The 15,037-nt window shown below is 37.4% G+C and overlaps 1 pseudogene; it reads left to right on the top strand.

Moving 5' to 3' along the window:
* LOC103478225 (proprotein convertase subtilisin/kexin type 4-like) overlaps window positions 1–15,037 on the top strand; it is a 198,200-nt pseudogene that overhangs the window by 104,944 nt on the left and 78,219 nt on the right.

Genomic DNA, 15,037 nt, shown 5'->3' with positions numbered 1-15,037 from the left:
ATTCTTTCTGTGTACTCCGGTAGCGAAGCAACGGCATTTCGTTGCCAAATTCACTATCATGTCTTTGTGCGGTAACAATAAAGTAAGCCTAAATCTATATTTATAGGTGTAACAAAAGGTTTTACTGAATTGAAATATTTAAAGAGACGGTACACATGTTTTCAGACATGTTAGTGATTTTGACTCTCTGATGTGTCGGTGTTGTTTTAAAAATACCAGAAATATTATAATCTACTGGAACAAGAAAAGGCAGAAAGTAAAGGCACATTGATAAGATAATCTAGCCGAACAAAAATGTTTCTAATATATTGTTTTCTTGATCATTTTAGGTGTGGATCACACAAACAAGGACCTGATGAAAAACTTTGTGAGTAAACCAAACATCAGTTCCATGTAAATGAAGCGTAATTACACAACAAACAAATCAGACAACTGAAAAACAACACAATACGGGTGGATACTCCCTCAACTGATGCTTGAATGAAAGTCATTTTATTCAAGAGGAAAACTCATTTTGTTGCCTCAAGCCGTATATGGCCCTGGCATAATTCTGTCTGGATATTTGACCTTTCATTTTTATCACAAATGAGTTTAAACGAGTTGGTTTCCTGGCACTGACCTGGCCGCTCAGCAAAGTGTGTTCATTTTAAATAGAGTAGAGGTCCAGGCCATTCCACAAGCTTAATTTTAGACTCCTTTATCCATTTCAGAGCCAGTTTTAATGTGTAAAGTTCGCTGTCTTGTTGGAACATCAGACTGTCTCAAACCATCTGACACAAATTTGCACCACAGATCAAAGGAATGGATGTTGAAAAGCACAAAGAAGAGCTAAGAAAAGAAAAAAAAGTTGAAAACTAACAAAGATTTGAATGTTTTACAGTAAAACAAGACAATGAGCAACTACAGTCAAGGTAAAGCTTTCAGACTTAAGAATATTGTACCAGCTGGCTAGCACAGTGGTGGAAGCATCATGCTGAGGGTTTATTTAGCTGTTAGTTGCAGAGTAAGGGGAGTAATTATCATTAACCTGGCATGTTAGACAAAGTAAACAAATTAAGTTTGGCAAACTTGATTTGATTACATGTAAAAGATTAACTACATTTTTTTTATGTTGGAGCTCCATTCTCTTTTTTCAGTGTGACTTTGGCTAAAAATGAATAAGAATCAACTACTGTTAAATATAGATACAAAAGCAGCTTTTAGCTATTTTCAGGCATTTTATGTAATCATTTCAGACAGATTGCACAGTACACTTAATTGTCTTGCCGTTATGGGAAACTATATACTTTATATTTTGTCACCTTCCTAAAAATAATGGTCCAAATCAATTTTTTTTGCCTAAATTTAATTTGGAATGAAAGAGATAATGATTTTTTAAAAATGTATTTAAAATGACAAAAAAGTTTTGTTTCTTTTTTTGTCAAAAAAAGAAAGAAAAAAGACTTAGGCCATTATTTAAGGAAGGTAACAATTTTCCACTGTCAATATCCCATAAAATGAAACGAAACCTTCCTCTATTTGCAAAAGTTTTATGCATAGGTTTATTTTAACACTTGGAAACAGAAATAAAATTGTAGTTCTTTAAACACAACAACAAATTTCCTGCTGATGTTCATCAAAACATGCAAGTTGTCTTTTTTTTTTTTTAAAGATCCTGTAAACTCAAAACATGTTTTATTTCATTAGAGTTAGAGCAACACCATGCATTGTGAAGGCTGCAGACCTTTGACCTTTGACATTAAAACCATCACCGCCTCACAGAGAGACGTGAAGCCGTTAGCCTGACGTTCTTCTGGCTTGCCGTAGAGCATGTGTGTCACGCAGCGCCGCTTGCTGCTGCCTTGTCATTTATAATCTCGCAGGCAGTTGGAAGCATGCAGGCCAACTTGTACTTTGTCAGAGCAGATTGTCTGGCATGGATAAGTCTGGTTGCAGCAAGAGATACATAATTGCTCTTGTTCAGTGAGCTGCCAGGACGTTCCTCCTCTTCCTCCCGTTGAGCCTATACCCAGATCCTCGGCTGTGCTCACTTTTGTAAGGCAGAAAGCATGTGAACTGCACCGGCAGTGACAGTGACTGCCGTCACTCAAAGGAAATATGTTGACAGACTAACACAAGTGAGAGTATCCAGAGTTTCTTTTTTTTTCTGAGATTCCTTCATTTCCTGTCATGTCATCCTGATGTTTCGTGTCGAGAGCTGTTGGGTCCCGCACCGCGCTTCATTTGTTTTCTCTCTTGCTTCTGCAGGAGGCCCTCGCCAGCTTTGACCTGCGGGCCTCGCATGGTCTGTCTCATGATCCCATGCCTGTCAGAGATGAGGAGAACAGGTAGTGATTGTTGTTCGTATGTTCCTTTTTTTTATTGTTATTATTCTTATTCTGGACTCAAAGTCAGCTGTAACTGTCTTAAAAGCAAAAAGTCACTTTTGGCAAAAATAATGACTTGGATCAATGTTTTCAGATGGTGACCACATGTAACCGCAGAGCCTTGCTGTGCTTTGATGTATTTTATGTGGATAAGTGTGAACTTGACGAGTGGCAGAAAAAATAAAGCGTGTTTTTACACAACGGTTTACTAATTACCCCATGAGTCACTAGATGTTGAAACTGTCTCTTGCAGCCACAGTTATGTCTAGTTTTTCACATGTCGACTGAAACTTTCAAGTTTTGCCACGTTCTCAGTTAAATTTAGGTCTGGACTTTGACTGGGACATACTTGTAACACTATATACTTTTATCTAAGCCATCCCACTGCAGCTCCGGTTGAATATGTTTACGATAGGGAAGCACCGATAGCAATTTTCTGGTCGATCGCCGATCTTTAAAAAACCTGATTTGCCGATTCAGATTTTGGTTGATACTTTTTTGTTGTTTTTTTTTCTCTGGGAAGTCATTAAAAATATTGACAAAGTTGCTGAGTTGGCAGCAGTGGGGTGGCTGCTAATGTACTCGGTTCTTTGTGTCGGTCTATCCCATAAAATCCCCTCAAATAAACGAAGAATATTGTAGCAAGAATAAGATAAAAAGTGAGAGAAGCTCAAAGTGCGAGGCACTGTATCTATTTAATACATTTGATCAATTTATGAAACATCGCTTGTATTTTAAGACCAGTGGAAATGTTTTTTTCTCTCTCTCTCTTTCTCTGATCAAGAAGAAATTCCCAGTATCCTCGTCTTCTCTTTTGATCTGAACCAATCAACATGTACCCGTGTGTAATTATTTGTTCTGGCACGGTTACCATGCATGCTCAGATCAGAACATCCAATAAAGGAGAAAAGTCTCATCTCTGCCTATTTAGTCTCAGTGTGTGGCTAACATCTCATTCCCGCTCTGTTTCAGTCACGGTACGCATTGTGCCGGCGAAGTTGCTATGGAGGCCAACAACTCCTACTGCGGTGTGGGCATCGCCTTCAATGCCAGGATAGGAGGTGAGGAAAGCGGTCCAGCTTTAGGAGACAATGGGAGGCAGTTTGACTGTGGGTGCAGCGCTGCAGCCAAGAATACAACATGGGAGCTGAATCTTTGTCAGAAATACTTGTTGTGTTCCAGAGTCGCTCTGTTATTATTGCTGGTATGACTTGGCAATGCAACGAAAGAATATTTATATATATATATATATAATATACCTGCAACTCTTTGGCTCTGCTAATGTTTGAACAGTTTTCCATGAAATAATTGCATTGAATTTCCACAGCATTGAGACTAAAAGTAAACACAGCAAAAACACAACATCTTCCTGGTTTCTGGTGTAAATATCTTGATACACTTGAAATAAAACAAAACTATCTTAAAAGTAGCTTTTCAGCAAGATAGAGGCTTGCTTTAAGTAATTAATTCCTTAATATTGATGAGAAATTATTGGTTCTATTGGCAGACAAATTGGGAAAAATGTCTTGTAAGTTTAAATTTGCCAATAGAACTAGAACTTTTTCATCAATATTAAGGACTCATTTACTTAAAACAAACCTCTATATATAATTTACTTGTAAGTTGGTTTTGTCTTTTTTCAAGTTTGCTTAGACATTTGCACTTGAAACTAGACAAAACATACTTGGTAAAATTGAGTGTTTTTACAATGCAACCTAATGACAAAACAAATATAAAACACATTTGGAACCAGATATTTAAACACACTGAATAAAAAAGACAAACATTTTTTCTCAATGCCTGAACTTCAATGAGACCAAACTCTTTTTTTTTGTTTTAGGTTAGTGAGACTGACCAAAATGACTATTTGTTAAATGTCATAAAACTTAAGCGATGATGTTTATTATTTTATTTTTATAGATTTTTTAACTTTCCTAAAATAAAAAAAATTCATACAGTTGGTCAGTATGAGGAATTGCTGTCTTTTTAAAACAGATAGCAGGGTCATAAAAATTACAAAAATCTCTGACAGATGTTCTTGCTAAGTCTTCTGGCGTTTATCAGATAGAAGTCATTTTGTTAATTCAACAAGAGAAGATTAACTTCAGATGGTGAGAAAAAAATGTCTTTTTATTTGTTTAATTTAAAATGTCTTTTTATTTGTTAAATTTTTTTTCTTTGTTTTGTAATTAGTTTGAAAATTTGCCTTTCCTCAAACATAGTTTTCTACATATACATATACAACACCCTGCAGAAGAAAATGTTTCTATCCTATTTTTCCACAAAAGTTTAATGTTTTTTTCCCCCTTTTTTTTGGAGGGGGAGGGGAGTTAAATATTATTATTATTAATAATAATAATAATAATAATAATAATAATAATAATAATAATAATAATAATAATAATAAATAAATAAATAAAAAGGCTCTTAATAACCACACATTTATTTTAGTCAATATTGAACCATTCAGCCAAAGCAGGAGAAAACTATAAATCATTTTCAACTTGCCATTTTTAAAAATAAAATGTAAATAAAAACTTTTAAATTATTTTCTCAAAACTGATATTCCCTCCACTCTGTTTTATTATCATTTAACCTATGCATTTTGTTTTTTTTATTAACAAAAACAAAGTTCTTGCTGGTCGGAAAGGTTTTTCTTTTAATGTTTATAGTTTTTAATATCTGTCATTTTTCCTGATATACACGTGATCTATATGTGTATGTCTGATATGTATCCATTTGATAGACAATAAGTCTTCAGTTTACTGATGCATCCTGTCTCCAGGTACGCCCTCATATCTCACACCTCTAATCAAATTTAGCACAGTTAGTCTAAGAGCATGAAAACAGAAAACAAGATGCATCCTTCAGCTGAACTCTGACATTTGAACTCTGAACTCGGGGTCTTTTATCCGTGCGCTTCAATCATTTGGCCCAGAAAGCATTTTTGCAGAACTCAGGGGGAAAAAAAAGGAAACACTTCATGAGGCGAGACCAGGAATACGTTTCCACAGTTAGTCTTGGTTTTGCCTTGTTGGGTCATAAACAGAGTCTGGCACTGAGGAGATGAAGGGCATGGAAGAGGCGCTGCTGAGACCGGGGGCCATGTTGTCTGACATTCAACAAAGTTTGTCACTCATTGTGAAACTGCTCAGAATTATATTGTACAAACCTACAAAATAAAGGTTGTTGTTTTATTGAGTATGGTGTCTATGAGGACAAACAGTTCTCTTTCTGCCACACACGTCTTTTTGTCTTTTGTCTTATAATAGTTTTGTGACTTTATAGTTTAGATGTGACTTTTTGTTTGTCTGATTCAGTTTTACTTAGTTTTTAGAGTGTATTTGATAGTTTTTATTAGTTAAATATTGTTTAGTTCCACTTTCATTTGAGTTAGTTATAATAGTAGCTTTAGTTTTTTTATATATACTCTTGTTAATTTTTAGGCACAAAATTCAAAAAGGTCATAAAGGTTGTGATTATGTGTACATTACACAAAAGAGGTTGTTTTGGCGTCCATCACGGCGGGGTGGGCCCCTCTCCGCAGAGCGTAATGACACGTGCGAAGGGTCAATACAGAAGTGAACTTGCAGTTTGCGGTGTTACATGCAAAAATGGCACCGACTGCCTTTATAATTCAAAAGCGTTCTTCCCTTCAGTGCCTGGACGTCCTCCATGTCCATCCGCAGTCCATCTCGGTTCCATCTCCAGCCTCTAATTGGACGGACGCTGTGCCAGCCACAGTTTCTCAGGGAACATCTTGCTGTTTAAATACGGCGAAAGGAGCCAATCTGTTGCTAAATAATGCACATCTGACTTGATTTTACTATTGTAGGTTCTAAAGTAAGCTGCTGAAATCAGCTCACAGAGATCCATGAAAAAGGCATTATTAAGAAATATCATAACATTTCATCTGCTTCATTATTTGTGCCCAGACTCAGTCTTTTCAAAACACATGAAAATGAATTGCACATCAACTCTTTTATTCGGATTTAATTAGATCGCAAGGAACATTTTGTACAGGAGCCTGGAACGGCGTTGACATCCACTTATTTCAGATTACAACAGTGGATTGTTGCTCTGCGTCCTGAGGGTTCGTAATAATACTGCAGCTAATCACCTTGTGGTAGTAAACGATGGGGATTCTTGTACTGAAACAGTGGAAAGTTTTTATTTTTTTTATTTTATTTTGCTTTCTTCCATCAAAATCCTGATCTGTGCGACTGCTTCTGATTGGTCCAGGTATCCGTCTGCTGGACGGTGTCGTCACGGACGCCATGGAGGCCTCGGCTCTGACCTACAACATGCACTTCATCGACATCTACGTCTGCAGCTGGGGCCCGCGGGACAACGGGGAAGAGATGGACGGGCCGCACCGCCTGACGGAGCGAGCCCTCCGGCTAGGAACTCAGAAGGCGAGGCTTTTGTTTCCCGAGTTTCCTCCACTTGTTGGCCTGTTACACCGAAAGCCCACAAAATGAGGAGCGATTACATTCCACTGCCTTTCTTTGCTTTATCTGTTACAACTTTACACTTTTTTTTTTTTAAAGCAAGTGGTAAATTCTAGGGAAATTAAAACCACTGTACCGCTTTTTAGTAAGAAATCACAAAATAAGCAAAAGAACCTAAATCAATATGTAAACGTCTCTTTGTTCTTCTCTTTCTTCCCCAAAGGAAAAGCTGAATGAGTTGAATAACGGAGTTCAATAAAAACTCTCCCCTTGTCAAGGCAGATGTCGCATAAAAAGAGCAGAGTTCAGATTTATGTTTATATTTTCCTGTAAGGACCGACTGCCTGCAGCAAGCCAACATGTTGAAAACCGGCAGTGAGACCCGATTACAATTTTTTATGGAGCTAAATGCGAGGTCTGTTATTAATTGAGTGTACTTAATCACATTTTAATTGAAAACCAGTCGTTGACAAAATAAACATTTTCCGTTCAAAAACTCTTTTTGCTGCTAATTTATTGAATAAATAAACTTGAGAGCTCAGAAACAAAGCTTCAATTTGCTGACTTCAATTTGTTCTTTAGTGCAAAGCGCCATTCAGCTTTCAGATGTTTCAGGAAGTAATTTCTTTGAAAAAAATCCTTCTTTAGAAATGTGGACCTCGGACGCTGATGTTAGCTTGGGGGACGACTGTGCTGCTGCAACATGTTTATGCATCTAAATGCATATTTGCATTTAGATGTAATGAATGCTGAAGCTATGTTTTTTTTTTACCATAACAAAATTGACTTGTTTGTGTCTATGCAGCCTCTTACACAGCTCCTGTGATGTACTGTGTGTTTACGGAAGCAGCATTAGCCACTGCAGACCGGTATTATGTATCCTGTAGTTTTCAGGTCTTATCCCAGAAAACTGGCTAAGCTCCTTGGCAAGGACACTACGGTGGCCATCTACTGTGTTTTAGAGTTAAATGTTTAAAGTTGATAGGAAATGTGAAAATTATGACTAGATAAGTATGTTGTCATTGGAGGACATTATTAACAATACCTAAACACCAACTGTAAAGTCTTGTAAAAAGGCTCAAAAAAAAAAAAAGTCAAAAATTCTTTGATCCTTTTTCCATAACCTGTCACTTTATTTGCAAAAGTTGTTAGCGTGTAGACAGGCAGTGGGTGTAGAGTTCTCGTAATTAAAAAATGACACCTGACCTCAGGCTGCCTATGTGTTCTCATGCTGACGACTAAGTTGCTTTTCCAACCGTTTTACTAAAGTGACAATTTAGCCCGTCTTTGCCATCGCAATTTCTGGTGGATAAAAAAAAGTAAATAAAAAAATAGAATAAATAAACAAACATAATAAATACTAAGTCTGGTAGGGAGGGCAAGTAAAGCCTGGCGGGCAGCCAGGTTTATAAAACACTTTTTAAAACCGATGCTGTGACGAAGCTGTCTGGCAATCACATTGTTGACCTCGCTCAAATTCCTTTGCTTTTCTTTTTTCTGGCTGCTAGCGCATTGACTTGTAGGACAAAATGATCGCATCCTTTAAATTTGGTGTATCAATATGATGTATTATATCAACAAAAAAAAGGCATCTTATCAAAACAAAACCACTCTTGCATTCTAATGTGTAAAATAATTCTCTACTTCTTGATGCGTTTAAAGAAAGAGACCTGCTAATGGATGAACAGGGTGACAAACGGACACATACTTAACCGAATCAACATTTTCCTTCCTTCAGGGCCGACGTGGGAAGGGCAGCATCTTTGTATGGGCGGCAGGTAACGGTGGAACGCAGCGTGACCACTGCGGCGCAGACGGGTACGTTAACTCCGTCTACTCCATTGCCATCGGAGCCGTCACCCAGACTGGGAAGCCCGCCTACTTCGGTGAACCCTGCCCCGGAGTGATGGCCGTCACCCTGACAGGTTCCAACGTGGGAGACTCGCTACCTTTGGTTAGTGTGTCAATACCTTCTAATACGTCTAACAGCACTGTCTGGCTCTAATGACTGTATGTGTGTGCATGTGTGTGTGTGTGTGTGAGAACCAGCAGCGTGACTTTTAGGCTGCTCTGAGCAGAGAGAATCCTGTTAAAGAGCAGCCACTGGTGTGATATTTATTGAGGCCTGCCAAATGACCTGGGTGATTGCCGGGCAAACTCTCGAAGACATACAGAAACGAGTGTTAATTGGAGGTAAAGCGTGGCTGTAGCGGCTGAGAATGGAAGAGGAAGGAGCTGAAGTGTTGATGGCGGATGTAACACAGAAAAAACCCCACGAGAAAATGTCTCGCCAGCTCCAGGACTGGAGAAACTGAAAGGCCAATTTTATCACTGCGTTAACACTTTGCTCTGGTGGGATGTATGCACTTTTTGAACTCCTCATTTGGACGGAGGTGGATATGATAGTTTTTTTTTTATTAACATGAGGAGAAAATTGTTTTACATTTGCTACTGAAAGAGGAAAGGATCACAAACAATGTCTGCCATTTCATTGCTAACGCGCGCAAATCTTTTGTCTAAATTCTGCTAATGTCAGAAAAAAAGAAAAAACACAGTTTTGGACTTGCGGTGTTTCCGCTAACTAAGAAATTAAACTACAATCATATGTGAATAACATAGTTCACACGATAAGTCATAAAAATCAGCCATCAGAGGAGACGCTGGCGTCTTATTCAGGCGCTGGAGCGACAAGCTTCTTATACCTGGCGGCGGCTGCGAATTACACACAGCTACAATCGTGTTTAAAATTGTAGCTGCCAATTTTACACACGAGTTATGAATTCAACAAGTTAGAATGATATACAACTTTTTATGAGCTCTGGTGGAGCCAACTAACTGAAAGAGCCCAAAACAAACCATCGTCCTCCTGCTGCTTCCTGTCGTTTTCTTTGTCATTTCGCCAGTAACCAACAGCCGACTGTTGATCACATGATGCGAAAAAAGTGTTTCTATTGCAGTTTTGTGAAATGCATCTATTTCAATAGACAAAAAACCATCTCATCCTAGTGCAAAAACATTTCATCAATAACTTTTCTTTTTATCAAAAACTAAAATTCTTTTGAAATTGCCCTGTTTAAATTGAGCAAATTTGTCTTTGTAATTTCAATTTGCGCTATTTTATGGTCAATGGAAACTTTACTCTATATGTACTCTATATATAAAGAGTGTAAAACCTGTAAAAAAAAAAGCCACATATGTAAGAGTTTGGATTAGTAAATTTATACCATGTTGGCATGTTGGAAATGACCTAGTTCCTGGGTTTCTCTTACTTTAGTAAGAGTAGAGTATTGTTTCTGCTCTAACCGCTGTGAATAACTTCACAAAATAAAGATGTTTTGACCGATGATGCACCAGATCCCTGGCAGTAGATAGAAGAATGGGATGTGGTATCCTGACCCGTTTTGGTTTTGTTTTCCATAAGGTGACTGTGACCAACACTGGAGATGGGTGTGTCACGCACTTCCCAGGAACCTCCAGTGCCGCTCCGATTGCTGCAGGGATTCTAGCTCTTGCCTTGGAAGTGAAGTAAGTGTCAGTCAGTCTTCTGATACTGCACACCAATAGTAACACGATGAAGTAAACAGGCAGAGATTGAAGCAGTCTAAGACAAATCGTACTCATGTGACCTCTACTAGGTCTTTCTGATATATGGGTGTTTGTCTGCACAACTCTTTTGCATTTCACTGCTGTTATACACCCAGAAACACCAAAACATATGTATGTTATTAGTCATTCATTGACCTAATTCCTAAATTAAGTGGTAAAAAAAATGGCAATGGCCTGACACCAAAGTGCTTTGCAAAAAAAAAAAGTGTCTTGTCTTATACAATTACGTTTCTCAGTTGTTTTCTTAACTGGAAGATTGAGACTGATTTTGTATTTGCTAATTAAAGCAGTAAATATAGAAGAAAAAAAATGTAAAAAAAAAAAAACAAGAAAAAAAAGATAAAAGATGAATTTTTAAAAATTATTTTTATTTTAAGTACTTACACTTTGATGCATTGTATAGAAACAAAAAATAAATACTCGTTTCCAGGAGGGACAGTGTAAATAACTTCACAGAATTTCATCATAGAAGTGATTAAAAGGTCACTTCTATGGTGACCTTTTAATCACCCCAAAAACAAACCGAAATGTCAACAACTTTTCTTCTTCCTTTGACGTCTCTCACTTTTTGTGCATTTGTTCTGCATTTTTGTGAAATACGCATATCTCACAGTGACATAAACGGTTTGAACTTATGTCCATCTGCACATATTCATATATGTATGTACATAAGTCTCAATTAAATAATTACATGAGAAGAAACACTAATGGATTTGAGTTCATATCACACCCCGGTCAGTTAAATCCAGATAAGTTATGTATATTATTTTTAAAAAGTTCATAGAGCTTCTGAAGAACTTAACTTTCAAGAGGTAGATACTAGTTGTCTGTTTGATGTTGTATTAATTGTTGTGTTTCACTAGATGTCACGTCTTGTGACATTAATGCACATAAAGCTGTACAACTGCTCAAATTCAGTGAGAACATGTAGATGAGGGAAATCTATAATAAGGTTGTATTTCACATTACAGTATTCAGTCTAGTCTAAGCTGAGTGAACTCTGTATCTTCCATGAACCTCTTTAGTTTTTTTTTAAACTTCTCTTCTGTCATAGTCGATATCCTTGAGCTGTTAGGTTGTCTTCCATCCTTCCCTCCTGAAATGTATTCATACTTTACTGCCTTTAAGTAAAAATCTTTTAATTTATCCTGAAACATTATTCAGAGACTTAAAGCTACAGCACCGGTTTACCTTTCAGCATCGACAATGTCAAAGCCGAGTCATCATTTGGAGGTACGTGACTTAAATGTTGCGTTACAGCAGCCTCAGCAGATCCTTTCCAACTCGTAGGAGTTTTAGCAGTTTTTGCCGTGAGACATGGGCAAAAATCCCAGTGTCTTGGTTTGCCAAACTCAGAGATATACTCTCAAGAGATTTGTGGCTTAATTAATTGCTGTAAAAGTGGGCTCCACCAAATGCTGGTGGCGGGATGGCACGCTCCAGGGCTCAGTCAGTCAGTCAGTCTGGTTTCTTTCTACTCTTTCTGATATCTTTAACACCCATAAAGTTGACAACATGCTGCATTGATTAAACTATGTGAAAACAATTTTTTTTTTCTTTACGAGACAAAGAAAACCATGAGAAGAGCATTCAAAATATGTCTTACCTTTTCCAGCTGTGATGCAGTCAGTGGTTATTTGAAGCAGTAGTAGAGGTGACGTCACACTGTGTGCAGAAAAGACCTGAGCTGCTAGGTTAAAAGAAGCACAAAATGACACGCTGTTTGTTTTAGTCTTAGTCAAAGATTAAATCAGTGATTATCTCAATTAGTGCACCAAAACCTCTCTCTCATAAAGTCTCCTAGGAAAAGGCTTTGCATTTACTAGACTAGAGTATGTACCCAGAATTATTCAAACATTTGTCATATTTAGGGGGGCGGTGGTGGTGCAGGGGTTAAGCACAAATTATTTTACCAACATACTTTGACTGACTAGGAAGTAAAGTGAATGTTTTGGACTAAAGATTAGAGTGATAAGAAGGAAGCCTTCCGTCCTGAAAACCTGGAGCTGATTCCAAAAGTCAACAGCATCAAAATGCTGGTCGTCAATCATAAGATGGATTTGCTCTAATGCCAATAAAGTCTTTCTCATTGGTCATTGACTGTGTTTCTGCTATTTTATTATCTTCTGAGACATGCCTGTCTCATTTCCAATCACAAACAATCTTCTTGGGGCGTTTACATGCCTCAGCGGTAGAGCAGGTGAACCATGCAGAGGCTACAGTCATCAACACAGCTGTCTGCTGTTTGTTTCTTATCCACAGGCCGTTTGCTAAATGTCTTCCACTTCTCTTTTTCCTTTTCAGGTAATAATGGATAAAAGTCTCAAAAACCTTGAAAAAAATTATCTTGGTTGAATGAAAATTGTTTTAAATTTAAATCTGTCAGAGGTAGGAATAGTTTGGGGCCTAACTGAGCTGATGTTCTGTGAAGTCGTGTCCTATTTGAGCGATGCTGAGTTTCCATTGCATTTGTCCAAAAACCTTGTCAGTATTCTGCTAATGTTGAAAAAAACGAAATCTTCCAAAAATTAGAAACTAGGTTAAAGTCACACGTGAATAAGTTTGATGACATGATATGTCATTAAAGAACATGCAGTGTTGTGATCCTCTAACTACTTCCTGGCATCTTCTTCATGGTTTGCACCAGTGGCAACATCTGATTTTTGATCACGTGATTCGTGTGATGCGAAATAAACCATTTTTGGTGCGGCCAAAAGCTACATCAAAACTTTTTTTTTTGTTTGATCAAAAACTGAGTTTATTGAAAATTTCATGTTTCCATTGAGCAAATTTATTTTCAAAATGTCAAATTGTGCAATTATATGGAAATGCAGCTGGGGAGCTTGTTGTAAAAGTACGTACAACCTCGCAATGGTGGTAACAAACCTGTTAATCCGCCTCATCAGGTGACTTGGCGTATTAGCTCATTGAACTTTAATCAAATTTTCAAACATTTACAAGATCTAGGAAGCATCTTTGATGCTGTCTTGTACCATAATCTCACCCAAAAAGCGAGAGAGGATTGACGAGTTGCTGAAGATTTGGTAAACTGAATTGCTATCAGGCTGAACTAACGCAAGTCAACAAAGGGACAATATCAGCTAACATAATGCCATATCCCTCCCAATTTCAGTTTGAATTGCTTCAAATTGCTAGAGTTAGCTGCTGTTTATTGATTAGTTTGCTAGCTTCCTTATTTTAATTTTGAGATGTTCAAAAAGTTTCCAACATTTGTAAAACTATCGTGTTTAAAGAGACGGGTTCAAAGCTCAAAAAGAAAAAAAGCAATAACTTTGCTTTATTATGTTTAGCCTTGATGCTACATGCTAAAAATGAAACTCTCTCTCACTATCTTGCAGGCTGTATAAACTGCAGATGACATGACAGAAAATGTACATTCCCTTTTTAAATAACCTTTTATACCTTTTGTGTTTTCTCAGACACGACCGTAAACACACCAGTGATACTGAAAATATCAGTTTATCTCCAATAAATACTTTTTTAATTCTCTCTTTTTGATCTATGTACACCTCTTAACTTAAAATGTCTTATTTTCCATAAATTGTTTTTGTCGACTCCTCTGTCTTCCTTCTCCTTTGTCCTGTGTGCCTCTCCCTGTCGTGTCCCGAGCCTTTTTCTCATTGCTCTCAACGCGGCAGCTGCTGGTGTGACCTCAGGTCCGGTGTTTTGTGGCCGTATCAGTGGTATCTGCGCCACCTTCACAATATGGATTGTACTAGAGGCCAGCTTTACTGCTCCAGCTGTCATGCTGCAGTGTTCTCAGTCTCAGTTACTTGGCTGTAAAATGGAGTGTGGGTCCCCTGGGCGAGGCGACTCCCAAGACATTACTGTTAAAGGCTTTGTCATGACCTGCTGCCACTGACTAAACTATATATCACCTCTCTTGCTCAAACCAGCTGGATTCTGCTCACGTCTTTATGGGTCTGAGTTCTCTCTCTCTCTCTCTCTCTCTCTCTCTCTCTCTGTATTTATTTGTACGGCTTTCAGGCTATTCCATTTCTCATTCTTTCTCGCTTTTTCTCTCATATGTTACAGAAACACGCTCAATCTTGCATTCAATTATACTTTCATACAGCAGACCTGGATGTTTCTTTTCTTATCCACATTTATCAGAAACAACCTAAATTGTGTGACACGACCAACCACTTGAGCTAGTAATGTCCAAACTTTTTGTCATGTGGATAAAAATCAATTTGAGAGTGTTCGCAGGAACATAAATTGAACCTTTTTTAAAATCATTTAGAAGGTAAAATAAAAATGCATGTTAGTGTTATTATTTTATTTTCCATTTCTGCTAGGGGCCTGTAAATCACCTTCTTAGAAGAAAATGTAATAGATTTTTGTGAGTTGATACTTTTCTGTCCTCTTGGTCTAGAACATTTTTTCAGTCTAGAATCAGTTGTGAGAATACGAACCAGCCTTCCCATTTAAAATAAAAGCAAAAAAACAAACAAACAAAAAAACATTAATTAAAGACTCACAATCACATACCTACAATTTTCCATTTTAAGTAGGGCCAGGACTCTAACGCTTTCATGTCGAGTAATTAATTGCATAGTTTTTAAATTATTAAAAATTTTAACACAGTTAATC

This window comes from Poecilia reticulata, linkage group LG16, assembly GCF_000633615.1.
Source record: "Poecilia reticulata strain Guanapo linkage group LG16, Guppy_female_1.0+MT, whole genome shotgun sequence".
In the NCBI taxonomy this organism is placed as follows: Eukaryota; Metazoa; Chordata; class Actinopteri; order Cyprinodontiformes; family Poeciliidae; genus Poecilia; species Poecilia reticulata.
This window is presented reverse-complemented; position numbering and strand designations above follow the sequence as displayed.